Source organism: Pogona vitticeps, chromosome 1 (assembly GCF_051106095.1).
Source record: "Pogona vitticeps strain Pit_001003342236 chromosome 1, PviZW2.1, whole genome shotgun sequence".
In the NCBI taxonomy this organism is placed as follows: Eukaryota; Metazoa; Chordata; class Lepidosauria; order Squamata; family Agamidae; genus Pogona; species Pogona vitticeps.
Genome location: NC_135783.1, coordinates 206001524 through 206019243, shown reverse-complemented (window position 1 = coordinate 206019243; position 17720 = coordinate 206001524). Strand labels below are relative to the sequence as shown.

The 17720-nt window shown below is 43.1% G+C and overlaps 1 long non-coding RNA gene across 1 annotated transcript in view; it reads right to left on the bottom strand.

The window, feature by feature from the left end:
* Positions 1-1584: 1584 nt before the first annotated feature.
* The window catches only part of LOC140701754 (uncharacterized), a 29895-nt gene continuing 13759 nt past the window's right edge, over positions 1585-17720 (bottom strand). The window contains exon 2 of the long non-coding RNA XR_012080729.2: positions 1585-1772. This is a non-coding gene — a long non-coding RNA (uncharacterized LOC140701754). The remainder of the gene's footprint in view (positions 1773-17720) is intronic.

Genomic DNA, 17720 nt, shown 5'->3' with positions numbered 1-17720 from the left:
TGACCTGCTAATGTGGCCATTCCTAACAGGACATCGTCTAGATTCTTTGGAGTATAACCGGCATCAGTCCCAGCTAGCCTGGCCAATGTTTAGGATGCTGGTGGGAGCTGTAATTGAAATGATCAGGAAGGCAACACACTGGGAAAGGCTAGGCCAATGGGTTCTGGCCTACCATGTCAACACCATGCAAGAATAACAACAGTTAGAATACAGTTCCTATTGCAGGAATGAGTCCTCTAAATGACAGCTCCTAAAATTCCTAATACCTGGGCTTCTGCGAGTTGAAATCTAAAACATCTGGATTACCAACTGTCTTCCACATCTATCCTAAAAGTATCCTTTCTCACATATTGCTGCCTTCCTACAAGATGGATGCTTCCATCAACAAGTACTGAAGAAGCCATAGCTCCCCTCTCCATGATGGACTTAATCACTGGCAGCCATCACACAATGCAATGAGATCCTTCCTACAATAGTGGGGTCCAGGATTTAGAAAAGTTACTTTTATGGACTGTGATCCCAGAATCCCAAACTTGATGTTTCTGGAAATATTAATTTTAAAAAAGAGAACTTTTCAAAGCTTTGGTGGAGCAACATCCTGTTAGGCAAGCTTAGTCTGGTGGTGATTGTAACAGTGGGTAGAAGGAGCACTTTGATCAGTGGTGGATGGCTGTAGGTGTAGGACTTCAGAATCCAAAAATGCTGTATGAAAATCCTTGGGTGGAGGAGACTCACAATTCGCTTTACGACATCAGATTTAGAGCAGGGACCAATGGTTCCCTCATGTGCCTGGGTTCCAGTTTCACAGCCCATTTCCACTCCCCATAAAAGAGAATAATACATACACATATCCTCTTCCATAGGGAATGGAAAGGGCGCTGCAGAGTAGGAATCTGGCCACTATAGGGTGACCATTAAGATAAGAAGATCACCTGCAGGGCATAGGAAAGGACAGCCAGGAAGGGATGATGTGTTGTTGTCATCATCATCATCAGATGGCTTCCAGAGGGCATCTCCTTCTTCTACCTTACCCTTGCGGTGATGCTGTAACAGAGAAGGGCATTTGAAGTGGTAATTGTGGCATTTGGTGTTGAAAGACACATTCACGCCAGGATTTCTCTTTGAGGTTATTACACAGGCTGGTTGATGCGGCTTGCAGTCTAGCAGCCAGCCAGACATCTTGAAATAAGAGGCTGTCAGCTGCGATGGCTATGGTTAAATTATAGTAATTTTATGCTAATTGAGGATTTGGGTTCAAAGCTGCTGTTAGTGATAAATCCGGGCAACTAGCTGGACAGCATCGTCATATGGAAGCAGACACTTGCAGACAGCATCTGTCAAAGATGGATTAAGGGATGTGAATCAGTTTGCCAAACATTTGTAGCTTCAGGAATAATATATATATCTTCTGGATGAACCTTAACAAACCAGAGAGATGATGATGAAATATCAAGGTCATGTCTCTCCAGTACTCCTAAAACTAATTATATGTGCATTCAGTGCAAGCAGTAGTTTCATCAAAAGTGGGGGAACTCAGGATCATGGAGTCAGATGGTTAACTACAATTACAGTATTACAATCTCATTTGAAGGTCAGCAACCCATCAATTTAATGAGAACTGGATCAGCTGGAATGCAGCAGCAATTAAAGCTTTCCCCAAGCTTGTCCTCCTTGAGTTTGCGTAGGAACTCCCCTGTTCTTTCATTCAAGGTGGAGGATGAGCAAATTCTGTTTGTAGAATCTCATTGTTGTTGAATCTCCTCTGGAGAATTCTGCAAAAAAAAATTTAACCCTTCAGTTGAAATTCATTTCAAGTGCTTCAGCCTTTCCCTCTCCAGAAGAACAAAAATAACAATGCCTTATCCCTTGAATGTTGCCAGGATTGTATGTATTGTGTCTTGGGTGACTAAAGGCCTAGTCTCTTAAACATAAATTTGCTGATTGTGGCTTGATGCCTTTATGCATGGGTAAGGAAGACACACTGAATGCGCCCAGAGTTTCCAGATCGAGATTAAATATGGTTCGTACTCACGAGAGTTTGTACTCACGGCACCAGAGGTGCTGCACATGCCCTTCTCCCGCCTCCCCAGCTGGATCCCCCCACTCACCATCCATGCATGCTCCTCTTCTGCTTCTCTTTGGTTGTTGAACCAGCCTCCAGCAGGACCATGGGCTTCCCTACCCTCCCTCTTTGGCTGATCAGCCGCTCAGACACGAGGGTATGACAGACAACCCCGTGCTCCTGCCAAGGACTGGTTGAACAGGCAAAGAGGAAGAGGAGAGGAGTGTGCTATGACCGGTGGGTGGGTGGCTGGGAAGGTGGGGGAAGAAAACATGCAGCACCTGTGGTACCACGCATACGAACTGGCATGAATTTCCAAAGCAAGTTTTGTACCCGTTTCGAATCAGGAGCTAAGAATTCCTGTCCTGTAGACTTTCACCAGAGCTCTATTGATTATTTCATCCTACGAATTAAAAAAAACAAACCAAGATACCTTAAAAAGGTTCCTTGACAATTTTTGTCCAGTCGTGTCCGACTTTAGGGGGCGGCGCTCATCCCGCTCTTCAAGCCATAGAGCCAGCATTTGTCCGAAGACAATCTTTCCGTGGTCACATGGCCAGTGTGATTTAGACACGGAACGCTGTTTACCTTCCCACCGAGATGGTACCTATTTATCTACTCGCATTTGCATGCTTTCGAACCGCTAGGTTGGCGGGAGCTGGGACAAGCAACGGGCACTCACTCCGTCGCGTGGATTCGATCTTACGACTGCTTGGTCTTCTGACCCTGCAGCACAGGCTTCTGCGGTTTAGCCCACAGCGCCACCACGTCCTTAATAAGATACCTTATTTCTTATTAATATATTCAAGATTATAAAATACACAGTAATACAAAACTAACAAATAAAAAACCTTAATGGAAAGAGACATACACAAAGTGCTTCTCTCCACCAGGACCTTTGAAGACATTCTGCATTTATTTCATTAATAATGCCCCATTCCCCTTCCAGAACTGCACTGATTCTTTTGATGACGCAGGACCCTTTCTTTTAATTAATATATAGTCCATAAAAACCACCCAAATATCACTAAAGTTATGTTTATCAATTTATTTTTAAACATAATATCACACATTAATTTACTATTAATAGCTATATTCTATACTTCTTTATACAATTCATTTAATTGAAATTCATGCTTTATATTTCCAATTCTTAGCTATAATTATTGCTGGTGATACTAAATTTGTTATCATTTTTTTTTTACTGTCCAATTCCATTGTTCTTTGTCAACTATTGATAGCAGTGCTATTCTCGAGGTAAACTCTACATTTAACTCCAGTATTTCATTCATTTCTTCAAACACCAGCTCCCAGAATTTCATTACATTTTTCCATTCCCACAACCTATGAAAGTAAGTATCTACATGATGATTGTGTCTCCAGCGTAAATTTGAAAATTTACCATCTATAAAATTCAATTTTACCAGTGTTACATACCATCGCTAACCTAGTTCATAATATGTATTTTTTTTATTCTTACTGAAATGCATTTTAATATTCTTTTATCCCAAATATTTTCCCATACTTCGGTACTTATTTCCCTTCCCAAATCCATTTCCTGTGATACCTTAAGCATTTCATGTTGGTCTTTCGCTTCTATTAGCACCTTACAAATGTTACTTATCAACCCTCTTATGAACTTATCATCTCGTTTTTCCCTTAGTATAACCATATCTTCAAATTGATGAATATCAGGGCTTGCCTCAAGGTTTGGTTGCAGTAGGAATAATTAGCAGGAGGCAAATATGACCTGTGGGCTGTGACTCTCCTGTGGTTTTATGTGCATAGAAACAAATCTGAAGAATGGGAGATGGGTAACTGGACACAAGCAGGGCTCCCAGGCATGTGTGACCTTTGCATGGGGGGGAGTCTAAATAGGGAACACTGAGGAGCAGGCCCTGCTCAGGAGTGTGATCAAAGCCCCCCCTAAACTGCTAAACTGATTTCCCTAGTGGTCTCGTGCCCATGGTTGTACCTGTAAGGGGATATCAATCCATGGCTGCCCAGCAACAGGCTGGACTGGTATGCACTGGTTGACAGTCAAGTCATCGGGTGCTTGGATCCACTCCTCATACTGAGCCAAAGGACTCTTCATCCTCATCAAAGTGGATTTTAAAGCAGATCGTCACCTCACTCTCCCTCCTTCCTCTTCTTTCTGTCACCTGTCCTCCATGGGATAGAACTCTAACCATTCCCCCAAATTCCCCCCCCCAAAGGCAGGCATGGAGGGTGGAGGGCCAGGATTGAGAGAGAAAGAAAAGCAAGACAGGTGAGGGGAGGGGACAAGGGAGAAAGAGCAGAGGGAGAAGAGAAGGAACACCAGGAAGGTTGAAGGCAAAGGACATCAGGGAGGAGTCAACAGGGAGCATACAGTATATGTCCCTGAGATGCTGTGCCCCAGGGCATCTCCAGCCTGGCCGTGTCACGGCCTGTGGGGCCCTATGCAACACGGCTTCCCATTTCCCCACAATCTGTGACACTCCCTTTAGATCAATGGTCCCCAATCTTGGACTCCAGATGTTCTTGGACTACAACTCCCAGAAGCCTTCACCACCACATCTGCTGGCTAGGATTTCTGGGAGTTGAAGTCCAAGAACATCTGGAGGCCCAAGGCTGGGGACCCCTGCTTTAGAATACCCTCAGAAATCCCACAAGGCTTAAATATTTGTGATGAGAAATGGTAAGAAACATAACAAAGCCACCGAAACGCCCAGGAGTCACATTCTGTACAGGGAACAAGCCTGCATCAAGGTTGCTGGCTGCCTGTCCTCCGTATGATGGAATTGTTTCTTTTACAAGGCTGGCTTGAAATGACCTCTCATTTTAAAGCTATCCCATTCATGTTGAAATGATTTGTTTTGATTTGTTGATTTTTGGCAGCAGAGCATGATAAACAAAATGACTGGCACAACCTTAAATATGTTTTATTCAAAGGATGACTGCTCCCCAAAAAGCTTAAATGGTATATTGGGAGGGCAGGAATAGTGTATCTGAGATGCCTAATCAACAGTTAAGTCCCACTGAGTTTTTCTAAGTAAACATGCGGAAGAATCAACAAGCATAAGCAGTGAAATGCAAGTGTGGTGGGAGTGGGTGGCATCTTATAACCTCATTTCCCACAGAATTATTAGGGCCTTGTCCATGGATTTTTGACTGAATCACTAGTTCTGATATCTAGCACTTAGCATTACTATAGCCATATTCAGACGTTATGAAATGGAGCAAGACACATATATGAGGAAGAAGGAGAAGATTAGTCATCTCACCCCACCTCTGTTTCCATTTCCTTTTAGTACACATACTGTATAGGAAGGACTTGCTGGAGGGGAAAGCCTCCTCTGTAGAAGGAGAAGGCTCTCAATGCAATTTGGATGCCCGTCTTTTCTAAACGTTGAATTTAGGCCTGGGCATCAGATTCAGCTGAACCGAATCAGTCTCATTCCAACCAATTTATATGAAGTATGGGTTTTTCAGGGAAAAGTGAAGCACATTGACAAATCAGGATTCAGAGCATAAACTGAAACAGATGGAGCAAACATTTATCTGGGCTTTTATTTTTTTAAAAAATGTAAAGGCATGTAGTGCACACATCCCTGTTTGACACTTGACACGTTTGCTCTGCTGTTCAGGGTCTATCATCCCTCCCAATTTCATTTACACCAATGACTCCCAGCCTTGGGTAACCCAGACATTCTTGGACTATATTTCCCAGAAACCTTCACCACCAGTTGTGCTGCCTGGGGTTTCTGGGTGTTGCAGTCCAAGGACACTTGGGTTACCCAAAGCTGGGAACCACTGATTCACATCAATGAAAAAACGTAAAAGTGCAGCCACAGACTGTCCACTTGAGAAAGTTCTCCTGTACATGTAGAAAGTGATACAAATTAGGAGGGAGGAGACATTGTGCATTCTCCATCTTGGTTATGTGCCATTGTGTCCCATCCCAATTACAGTAATGCTTACAAGGCATATAAGATATTTAAGGAATGCTTTTATCCCCAGCCAGTGAGTTTCTATGGCTGAGCAGGGATTTGAACCCAAGTCTCCTGAGTCCTAGTCTGTCCACAACACCATACAGCAGTGGTCCCCAACCGTTTTGACACCAGGGACTGGTTTAGCTGAAGACCATTCTCCCAAGGACCGGGGGGCGGGGTACCTGTTATGTAGTAAGTTGTTAGAGGGTAGCTTTGAATCAAGCTCATTACATGTTTTGTGCCGGGACAGACGAGCGGCGAGAAGAAGCAGGAGGTGAGCTGCAATTGAAGCTCCGCCTCCTGTTAGATCAGCCTAGGCTCCTATCAGATTCTAACGCCACAGGGACAGCTGATCTAGCAGCAGCAGGAGGGAAGTGGGGAGTGAAGCTCCGCCTCCTGTCAGAGGAGGCGGAGCTTCCTCTGGCATTAGAACCTAACAGGAGTGAGCTGACAGAAGGCGGAGCTTCGCTCGCCGCTCATCTGTTCCAGTGGCCTGGTCCTTCCAAGGCCACTGACCAGGACTGGTCCACAGCCCAGGGGTTGGGGACCCCTGCCATACAGGGACTACCTTTCTTTTCAGCTTTACTTTGCTTTCTTTCAGAATGTCTTCATTGGAAATTGTTTCTTGAAATAAGCAGATTCCGGGAAAGGTATGTTCTTGGATTACCACTCTCATAATTCCCTCAACAGTGCCCATGCTGCCCATGTCGACTGGGGGATTCTAGGAGTTGTAGTCGAAGAAAATATCTTCTGCAGTAAGAAATTGAAATAGTGAGCAGGTGGCTGCCTTGGTTTTTTGGCTCAGCTCTGCCGAAAAATGTACAGCTGCAGCTTCACTTCAAAAAGCAGCATCTTTTTATTTACTCTCCGGATATAACATCCCCTTTGCTACTGCATGAACACAGTAGCTTCACTCACCGTTTTATTAACATCTCTTGATAAATGTTTACCGTGAACTCTTTAACGCGCCTAATTTGCTTTTCAAAGAGCCTTGCAGCCATTTGGAATGTGCTTGGATGCTGCTGAATATTTCTCTCCCGATGCAATTATTAGAGGGCATCCTAATTAACCCTGAGGAAGCCAAGGTAGTACTGAAACATTTGAGCTGCTTCTAATGAAAACATGCACCCCCTGCCTCCTTTCTCACGCTATCCTTTCCAAGATACTTTGTCGCTGCTTTGCACGATCAGAGAAAGAATGCATCTGAAGAGCTGCGCCTTCCTTCTCATGGGCTCATGCTCATCTTCAGCAAACTACAGTTCTTTGCTGTTTGAAAAACACAATACAGTATAGATCCCTAGATTTTGGGGTTATTGATAGAGTACAGCTATAATAATTTCTGATCATTGACCATGCTGCCTGCCTGGAGATTCTGAGAGATGTATGTCTAGCTGGAGGACACTAGATGGGCTGATAAAAATGTTATACCCAAAATATGGTTTTGGTTTCCTATTATTTAGCAGCTGAAATCCTACTGATGTAATTACACATGTGAAAGGTAAATGATGTCATCAGCAGGGGCTATTTTGAGGAGTTAGAAAATTATTACTTTTGTCCCACAGTTTTTCTGATTCCTATGGAGCTATGAAAGTTATGGGACAGAAGCAGGAAGTCTTTGAAAGCATCACCAATGCTGAATGGCTTTACTAGCAGGGGGAGATTTTTGATAGACTTCCTCCTCCTTCCTCCACAGTTTCCACAAACCCGCAAAATACTGAACAGTAGTAAGTTGCAACTAGAATTGATGTATTGAATCAATAGAACTTATATTTATTTATTTATTTGTTCGATTTATATCCCGCCCATCTGGTATATTCTACTACTCTATATAGATGTTGACTCACCAGTTCCCCACTGACTAGTAACTAGTAACAACTACTTACTCTAGTTGTAACTTACTACAGTACTGGATTTCAGCCAATGTATTATTTATATCCTAGTTTTCTGTGTCATATATTTGAAGATGCTGACAGCCTCATTTACAAATGTGTATTATAGACTGCCAAGTTGCTTCTGATTTAGGGTAATATCTCAAATAATGTGAGATATTTAAGGAATGGTTTTACCAAAATTGTAATGTCTTAAGTTTCCATAGCCACACGGAGATTTGAATCCAGGTGATTGAATCCTAGTCCATCATTCTGTACACTACACCACACTGGCTCTTGTTTTCAAACAACAACCATCAAATATGAACATTTGGAACCCACGAAAGCATCCTATTACAGCACTATGAAAAAAAAATCAAATTACAGCTGCAAAGGCAGTGACAACATCAGAGATGAAAAGCCTTTCTGGAACTGCTAGGTCAACTGCAAATCTGAATGCAATCAAAGAAAGAGATGGCTAGATCTCACTAGGGAAGGTGTTCCACAAGGCCCTGTTTGTCATTAACACCACTTATTAAACAAAGAGCTGAGCAAAGAGACAGCCACATTAATGCTTGGGTAGGGTTTGATAGAAAGAATTTTGGTTCCTGCAGTAGAGCTGTTTAAACTGAACCTGGCAACAGAGAGATAATCCAAAGAAACCAAAACATGACATACCGTATAAGATGCTTTTGTTGTTGCATTTGCTGCTGTTTTCAGTATCCCTGTGATGTCTTAATTTTGACTGGGGTTCCAGTGGAGTCCTTAACTCTAGGTGCCTGCCTTAGACTACCAGTTAGTTTCCCTTTAATTTCCTTTTTTGACAAACTATCTTTGGCTATATCAGCCACTGTGAGGTGAAGTTTTTGCAGAGCCCATCCAAATAACCTTGTACAATCTCCACAGACCTTTTCAGAAAAGGCTGACGTGTTTTTAAAGGACAAGCTGGCTGGTGCCCACTGTGAATTCTTAAGTAACCATGAAGTCCTTTGGGTGCCCCTTCCTCTGAGATACACCAAGATATCCCGTAGATTCAATGTATTCCTCACCCTCATGGTCTCACAATATATTTATCCCTTCCTACCCTTATCTGTCACTGAAAAAAGATGTTCCCATGCTTAATTGGGCTCCCAAACTTAGACTGCCACATTCATGGCTCTCTTTGCTCTTTATCAGTCACTCCACAACTCTGAATCTCTTCCTTCCTTCCTTCCTTCCTTCCTTCCTTCCTTCCTTCCTTCCTTCGTCACTTTGGTAAGGAATGGTCTTAGCAGCTCAATGTTCAATAGGCAGATATAGTGTATTGATTATAGACTCATAAAATTGTACAGCTGGAAAGGATCCTAAGGGTCATTAAGTCCATCTCCCCCACCAGTGCAGAAAATCCACAGGTCAAGCATCCCTGATAAGGGTCATCCAACCACGGTTGAAAAAACTCCAGTGAAGGGGAACCCACCACCCTTGAGGCTTTCAGTTCCACTGCCACTATTAGAAGGTTCGTCCTAATGTTTAATTAAAATTTCTTTTCTTGTAATTTGGAATCATTAATTCTAGTCCCATTCTCTTGAGCTGTCAAAAACAACAAGAAAAAACCCTGCTCCATCTTTTGTATGATAGCTTCTCAAATACTTGAAGATGGCTATCATATCACCTCTCAGCCTTCTATTCTCTAGGCTAAAAATGCTCAGTTTCCTCATCCTTTCCTCACAGGGCTTGTTTTCCAAACCTTTTATCATTCTGGCTGCCCTGTTCTGTTCCATTTTCTCAATAATCTTCTTAAACTATTGTGCCCAGAACTGGACAAAGTACTCTAGCTAAGGACTGACAAAAGCAGAATAAAGTGGTGCTACGACTTCCCTTGATCTGGACATTATACCTGTGCTGATACATCACGGTATAGCGTTTGCTTTTTTTGCTGCTACATCATATTGTTGGCTCAGGTTTAGCCTATGATCCACTAACACCCCTAGATTCTTTTTACATGCACTACTTCTGAGCCAACTTCTACCCATTCTATTTTTGTTCATCTGATTTTTTTTCTGTCTAACTGCAACCCTTTACAATTTTCCCCCATTATAGCCCAATATATTTCTATCAGCCCAGTTCTCTAATCTGTTATGGTCATTTTGAATCCTAATTTCTCCTGATGTATTAATTACCCCTACACATTTGGTGTCATCTGAAAATCTAGTAGGCATCTCTTCCATGCCTTTGTCCAGGTCATCTATAAAGATATTGAACAACACTGGGTCCAAAGCAGAACCCTGTAGCACCCCATTTGTCCAGAATGGTGGTAAACCATAGTGAGCACTGCTTAGGTCAGCCTGCCAACCAGATACAAATCTTTATCTCACCCACATTTTACCAGCTTGGTCACAAGAATATAATGAGGGATCTTGTTAAAAACCATGCTGAAATCAAGATATACTATATCCACAGCATCCCTCTTATCCACCAAACGTGTACTGTAACTCTAGCAAACAGAGAAGGAGGGGTGGAGAGAGGGAGGGAAAAGATTAGCATGGCATGAGCCGTTTTCGAAAAACCCATGTTGATGAGTCTTAGAAATCACAGCATCCTTTTCTCAGTGCTCACAGGCGGACTAGTGATCTCTTCTGCCACTTACCTGGTGTTGATGTCTAGCTGATTGGTCTATAGTTGCCAGGATCTCTTCCCCTCCCCCCCTTTATGAAGAATGGAACAAGGTTTGCTTTTTTTTGGTCCTCAGAGATTTCACCTGTTCTCCAAGAATAAGATGATCCACAGAAGCTCTGAGATGACATTGGCAAGCTCCTCCAGCACTCTTGATGGAGTTCATGTGGTGCTGGAGACCGACATTCATTGAAGGTAGGTGGGTGCCCTTGTGCCATCTCTACCTACAGTAACAGCCTTCTCGCTTCCTCCTTTATTGTTCTTGTACCAGGTTGGGCACTTTTCTCCTTCTGTGAGAAAACAGAGGCAATATAGGGTTTCAATGCTTCTGCCTTCTCTTTGTCACGTCTTATCAACACTCTCTCCATGCAGTGGACCTACAGTTTATTTTTTCTTCCTTTTGCTTTGAGCATAACTGAGAAATCCTTTTTTTGTTTGTTTGTTTGCTATTTTTCACCTCTGTTGCAAGTTTGATCTCATTTTGAGCTTTAGCCTTCCTAACCTTCTCTGCAAATATTGGCTTTTTCTTCTTACTCTTCCTTGGCTCTCCTTTTACTTCCCATACCAGTTCTTTTAAAATTGTAGCTCAGCTCTTCATGCCTCTGCCCCAATTTCTTTACATCTCCCACCTCTCTTCCTCAAAGGAATTGATTGTGATGGTGCTTTCAGTATCTCATGGTTAAGAAACTCCCAGCAATTGTGGATTTCTTTCAACATACTGAAATCAGCTTTCCTAAAGTCTAGAGCAGGGGTGTCCAAGCTTTCACCTTCCCTGGGCCACATTAGAAGATGAAAATTTGGTTTGGGCCGCACATAAATTTAGTTTGGGCCGCATTGGGGGCAGCCCTAGCCGTCCTCCGCAGCCCCGCTCCAAGCGCGTTTACCGGCAGCTGCAATCTCAGACAGCAGAGGCTACCAGCTTCGACTCCGGCGGCTTTATGGGGCTAGGAGGGGGGTCCACCTATTGACAGGGATGGCGCAATGCAGTCATGCAGCCCCCCTGTCCCCTCCCCTCCTGCTCCTTCCTTCCTTCCCTCTCTCCCCGCCCCCACTGTTGTGACGTGCCCCAGCCACATTCCGGCTGCAAGCGCCAGCAGTGTAACTTGAAACTTTGGCATTTCTTTAAAAATAAAAAATTGCACTGGGCCGCATTACGAGCTGACCTGGGCCGCATGTGGCCCTTGGGCCGCAGGTTGGACAAGCCTGGTCTAGAGGGTGTGTTAAACTACTCTCGGTTTCCACTTTCTTCAGTCCAACCAGTTCCAAGAGAACACGGTCTCTTCCACCTGAAGATTCCATGGTTTCCACCTCATTGACCAACTCTTCTCTATTAGTTAGGACCAGATACAAGAGGGTTGCTTCCTCTACCTTCTGGAAGAAGTCATCAACGAAGCAAGGGAGAAATCTGTTGAACCTTAAGTTATTGGCAGAGTTGAACTTCCAGGAAATCAATTCTTTTGTAAAGTACCTGTGGTGAAAATCACCTTTAAATGAATGCCAATATCTATGAACAAATTTTCCCCCTCAAGGGTCATGACAGACGTTACATATTGCCTGTGTTCCACACATCTGTAAACACCACCATCTCATCCTCCTTGTCATTTTGTTTACACCTCGGTTGATGTAAATCTGCATACATGTGTGTATAAGGCCATTCCAGCAAAGATTGCACCGTCTTTCCTACAAAGATAATTAGGTGCAGCTCGGCAAACAAACAAAGAATAAAAATAAAAATGGAAGGGAATATTATTTTCCCCTTGCTTTTCAGTTTGCAATCTCAGAAATTCACAAAAGGTATACATTTCTTCTTGCACAGAGGGCTAGTAGAACAACCTGATTAATTACCCTACTGGTCTCTCTTTTTCTCCACTCCACCGGCTTAAAAAATAAAATAAAATAAAAGGTTCACGTTGTTTAGAACTACAGATGAAATGCTGCATGAGATTTTGAGCTCTGATAGTAGTCCTCAGTTTACAGTCCTTGGTGCTTAATTCCCATCCCCAGCACGTGATGAAAGAGGATAAATATATTATGGACCAAGTATCCACCCCTGACCATCAGTCATCAAGTTGCATTACTGCAGAGTGACATCTTGATTTCAGCTCCTGCCACACACCAAGCCTTTATTATTTAAGATGTAGTTAGGCACTCACAGCTCTGTGGAAATGTGGTGATTTTGTTTAGAGGTGCACCCTTAGGCAGTGAGCATGTCCCATTATTTAACTGCCGTCAATTCATGGCTTGGGTTTCTCTGTTCTTTCTTTCTGAGGTTGCCGGGGGTGTGAATGTTTTAGTGTTCTCTCAAGAGAACCTGACTGGATCAGATGTGCACACAAGATGATACAAAGGCTAGCAGGTTCTTGTCATTTTGCAACTGAAGAGGAATTGAGATACTTGTTTCTGCCTGACTCAATAAGACCTGCTGTTTCTATGTTAACATTGCCCAGCTCTGCAGCTGTCTTATATACAACAAAGATCTTCTTGGAATCATAATTACAGCCTCATGACTATCTGCTAACTACACGAGGGTTAGAGATAGGATAAAGGTTTTGCAATAGCAAAGCCCTCTGTTTCCACTGTTCTGTTTGAAGCCCTCTGTTTGAAATCTGTGGGGTGTGACTACACAGCAGGAAAAATGCAAATGGATCCACAGGGAAGTCGCACTTGGGAAGTTGGGTTTCTCCAAGTTAATTCTTTTCAGCCAACCATGCGGGAATCAATAGAGACGGGGAGGAAATCAGCCTTGTTTGAACTTTGTTTAACTTTTTAAGGTAGCGCTGCTCTAACTGTGCTTCCAGGCACCAAGGCACCAAGTGTGGGGAGGAGAGAACTGAAGTGGCAATGAGTTCCTGGCTGCCTTATCTCTCTCCCACCTGCTGTAGCTGTCGGGAATGGCTTTAAATACAACAGCTCCAGATCCTTTCACATCAGCTCCAGTGATCACACCATCTGAACCGATGCAAATACATTTGATTCCAAAACAGAAAAAGACCCAGCGGTGGAAGGAAAATCTACGGATTGTAGGGGGGAAACTCCAGGTTTATTTGCATTGATTTTTACATCATGGAGTCATCAGAAAATATTGTGATTCAGACCTTCCCAATCCTGGAATACTTCTCATATTACAGTATTTGTGCATGTAGTCACAACCTAAGAAAGTTCAGCTCATTCAGAAGGGAGGAAATAACCTTGAAATTGCATATCAACACTTAGCGTCTGGAAAGCAAACTGAACAGGCAGGTAAACAGGCAGACTTCATCTCAGTTTCTCCCACCATGATGAAAGATCTTCCATTTCTACCAAATTTCTACTAACTAGTTCTAGATTTGCATCTATGCATATAAATAAGGATGTCATTTTTAGGCAAACCTTTCTTTTCTTTTGTCTTTTCTGATTATCCCTTTCTGCCTTCTTTTCAAATTCATTAGAGTGCATTCACCGCAAAGCTTGACCCATGAGTACCATTTCTACCTACCTTTACCCTTCGGGAAAGATAGTACAAGCTCTGGAGCAGGTAATGTCTTTTTTTCCTGATGACCAAGCATTACAGACAAATAAATTAAATGAAAAGAACAATAAAAATATGTATCTATCAATTCTGTAGGAAACACGCTCCCCTTGGTATATGCACTGACACCTATCTTTGTTACAAGCTCTATACAAATTTCCTAGAAATGTATCTAACATTTGACTGTAATTTACACATGACCCGAAGTGTAGTCCTGTGCTTCCTCACTCAGATAAGAGTAATTACTGATTTTACAGATTCGCAGCCCTAAAGGACAAGATTGAATCACATTTTGGAATAATGCCTGCTATTCGGAAGTGTTTGCCTGGTTTGTTGGAGGGAAAGGCATTTTGCCTCCTCTTTTTCCCACTGGCCTTGCGCTTATCTTTGGTTTTATGCATGACCTGAAAAGGGACATTCATTTAAAGACAGATCCTTTATTTGTGGCTCCAGAACATAAGCCGGCATGCCACTGCAAACACCCAATTTGCTCTCTGTGTTTGATTTGCTTTGTAGAGTCAACTTCAGACGAACACCTGCTGGACCAAAGGAGGTAGGTCTAACTGTCGGAGCTGTTCCCCTCAGATAACTTTGTGGACAACGCACTTGTGGGCTTTTGTTGTACCTGTGAAGGAAAATAATTTTTGGCTGTAAACTGTGGCGTTTAGGGGAATACTTAGGAGATATGGGACATGACCAGCTTCCCAATTTCCCTGCTAGAGTCCAGCCAGATGAAAATGTAATGCAGCATTTGTCCCTTCAGAAGATCGGGGACTGTGATATCTTTATCACCAGATAGCAAGCGGCTGCTCACAAGGCCTCTCTTAAAGCCATTACCGCCGATCACCACAGCGATGAGCCTGTCCTTCAGAGATTATCTTGCTCTGGGGTCACCTAGGCTGTTGCTTCATCTTGCATGACATTTCAGTTTTAATTTCTTTGGAAATCTACGCAACATTCTGTGTTGCCCTGATGCAGACTGTGTCTCTGAGACATTTAAAACTCTTTGCAGACATTTAAAAACAAATAGGCCTTCTAAATCCATCTAAATACCGACAGAAGAAATGATCACATGCTGGTCAGCAACACCACCAGGCAAGCAGGTTGTGTCAGGTACATCAGGGTGGGACGCTCCTACTCCAGGAACCCTTAGCCAACATGGACAATAGCAAAGGATTAAGGGCACTGTGGTCCAATGACATTTGGAGGGCTGAGGTTTTTACACCAACATTATCATTAAATACCAATCCATCTAGAAGGCACTGTAATTAAAACCAGAGAAGAACATAATTAGTGGGACTCTACAGGCAAGCGTATGCTTTATGAGTCTCTTAAAACATTTCACAAGAAATCTTTTCGTTTCGGCCGTAGGCCTCTGTAGCTTGTCAGGTAGGGAGTGAAGCCAAGTGTCTTGACTAGCTCCATCACAACCCAGCTCCTTTGCAGGATGATGAGAGCAGGCAGAATGGATCTCCCACTTTCAGAGCATCACCTCTGCCTCTGACTGGGTTATTAATATAAGCAGAGGAGGAGAAACAAATCACCTTTATTATATTTTGGTACAAATGCCATTAGAGGAAGATACACCAGGCAACACTTTACGATCATACCTTTTAATTAGGTTCTTGTAAGAGACAATGGAAAGCACCATCAGTGTTGTGTTTCATGAAGCCTAGTATCTGTCACAATAATTAATTGTGCTTTGATTATGAATGGAAAATGTTAGGCTCGCTTGTTACAGATTTGCTTTTCGGCTGCTTCTTTTGCTACAACAACTTGGCAATGGAAGCAGGAGATCCTCTTCCTTTACAATCACTCACCTAATGCTGTGTTTGAGTCTCAGAAAGTTACTTTCTTGACTATTGCTCTCAGAATACTCTATCCAAGACAGCTGTAGGGGTATGTGAGAGTGTTTGCCTGTGTTGTTGTTGTTGTTGTTCAAACAAGTACAAACAAGTAACTACGTACTTGTGCCTGGGCTGCACCTGGAGTAGCCAGATCCAAAGCAGAATGTTCCATCTGTTTTAAAATCTCCTGTTGTTGTACAGCTGACGGGAGAGTTCAGTGAGCTAGCTATCTGGCTGCAGAGCTAGAGGATTGGAGTTCAAGTCCTCAGTGTGCATCCCACAAGAGCCAGCCTATGTGGCCTTGGGCAAGTTGCACAGACCCAGGGTGCCCCCCAGAAGAAGGGAATGGTGCACCACTTTTCTTTACTTGGAAAATCCTGAAAAGGATTACCGTAAGTCTTAACTGACTTGACAGCACATAATAACACAACATTAGGTCATATCCCTTTCTCCCTGCACTCTGAAGTGGTACAACCCAGAGATAATTTATCTTGAGAACTAGACCAGAGAAGCAAATGTTGAGCAGGACTCATTGAATGCAGTTCCTCAAGGTTCTTGGAATCCAAGACCCTTAATCTTAAGTATGCCACCAGTCTCTCTTGTCCTGGTCTCAGTGTGAGAAGGGGGGTTCCCCAGACCATTCTGAACCACCAAGGCTCTAGAATAAGTGCCAATCCAGCCACCTTTTTTTTTTCTAAAGTTATAGATGCAAATGACTGGGATGTGGTGGCGCTGTGGGCTAAACCGCAGAAGCCTGTGCTGCAAGGTCAGAAGACCAAGCAGTCGTAAGATCGAATCCACGCAACGGAGTGAGCGCCCGTCGCTTGTCCCAGCTCCCGCCAACCTAGCGGTTCGAAAGCATGCAAATGCAAGTCGGTGGGAAGGTAAACAGCGTTCCGTGTCTAAGTCGCACTGGCCATGTGACCACGGAAAATTGTCTTTGGACAAACGCTGGCTCTATGGCTTGGAAACAGGGATGAGCACCGCCCCCTAGAGTCGAACACGACTGGACAAAAAATTGTCAAGGGGAACCTTAAACTTTACCTTTTTACCTTTTATAGATGCAAATAAAATAAAATAAAATAAAAATTAGCAAAGAGTTGAGCTAACTGGAATTAAACTAAGGGGTTTCCATGCCTCAAATGGTAAGAAGGTTGTTTTAGGTAAAAGGGATTTCATTCATTCATTCATGTACTTATATACTGCCCCCATTAGTTCACATTCCTAATCTGAGCAATTTACATGAAAACAATAGATGATTAAAACCTCAAACATAACACATAACAGTGCCAAAAAAAACAGCATGAGTACAGATGGCAGCAAGATTAAGAGTGGTCAAAGGATTCAGAGGAGGCTGCCTTTGAAAGCCTCCCCAAATAGAAGCATTTCTAACAGCCTAGTTGGTTTCACCCAGCCAATCAGCTAGTTGGTTTCATTTAGTCAACTAGTTGGCTTCACCCAGCCAATCAGCTAGTTGGTTTCATTCAGTCAACTAGTTGGCTTCACTCAGCCAATCAGCTAGTTGGTTTCATTCAGTCAACTATTTGGCTTCACCCAGCCAATCAGCTAGTTGGTTTCATTCAGTCAACTAATTGGCTTCACCCAGCCAATCAGCTAGTTGGTTTCATTCAGTCAACTATTTGGCTTCACTCAGCCAATCAGCTAGTTGGTTTCATTCAGTCAACTAGTTGGCTTCACCCAGCCAATCAGCTAGTTGGTTTCATTCAGTCAACTATTTGGCTTCACTCAGCCAATCAGCTAGTTGGTTTCATTCAGTCAACTATTTGGCTTCACTCAGCCAATCAGCTA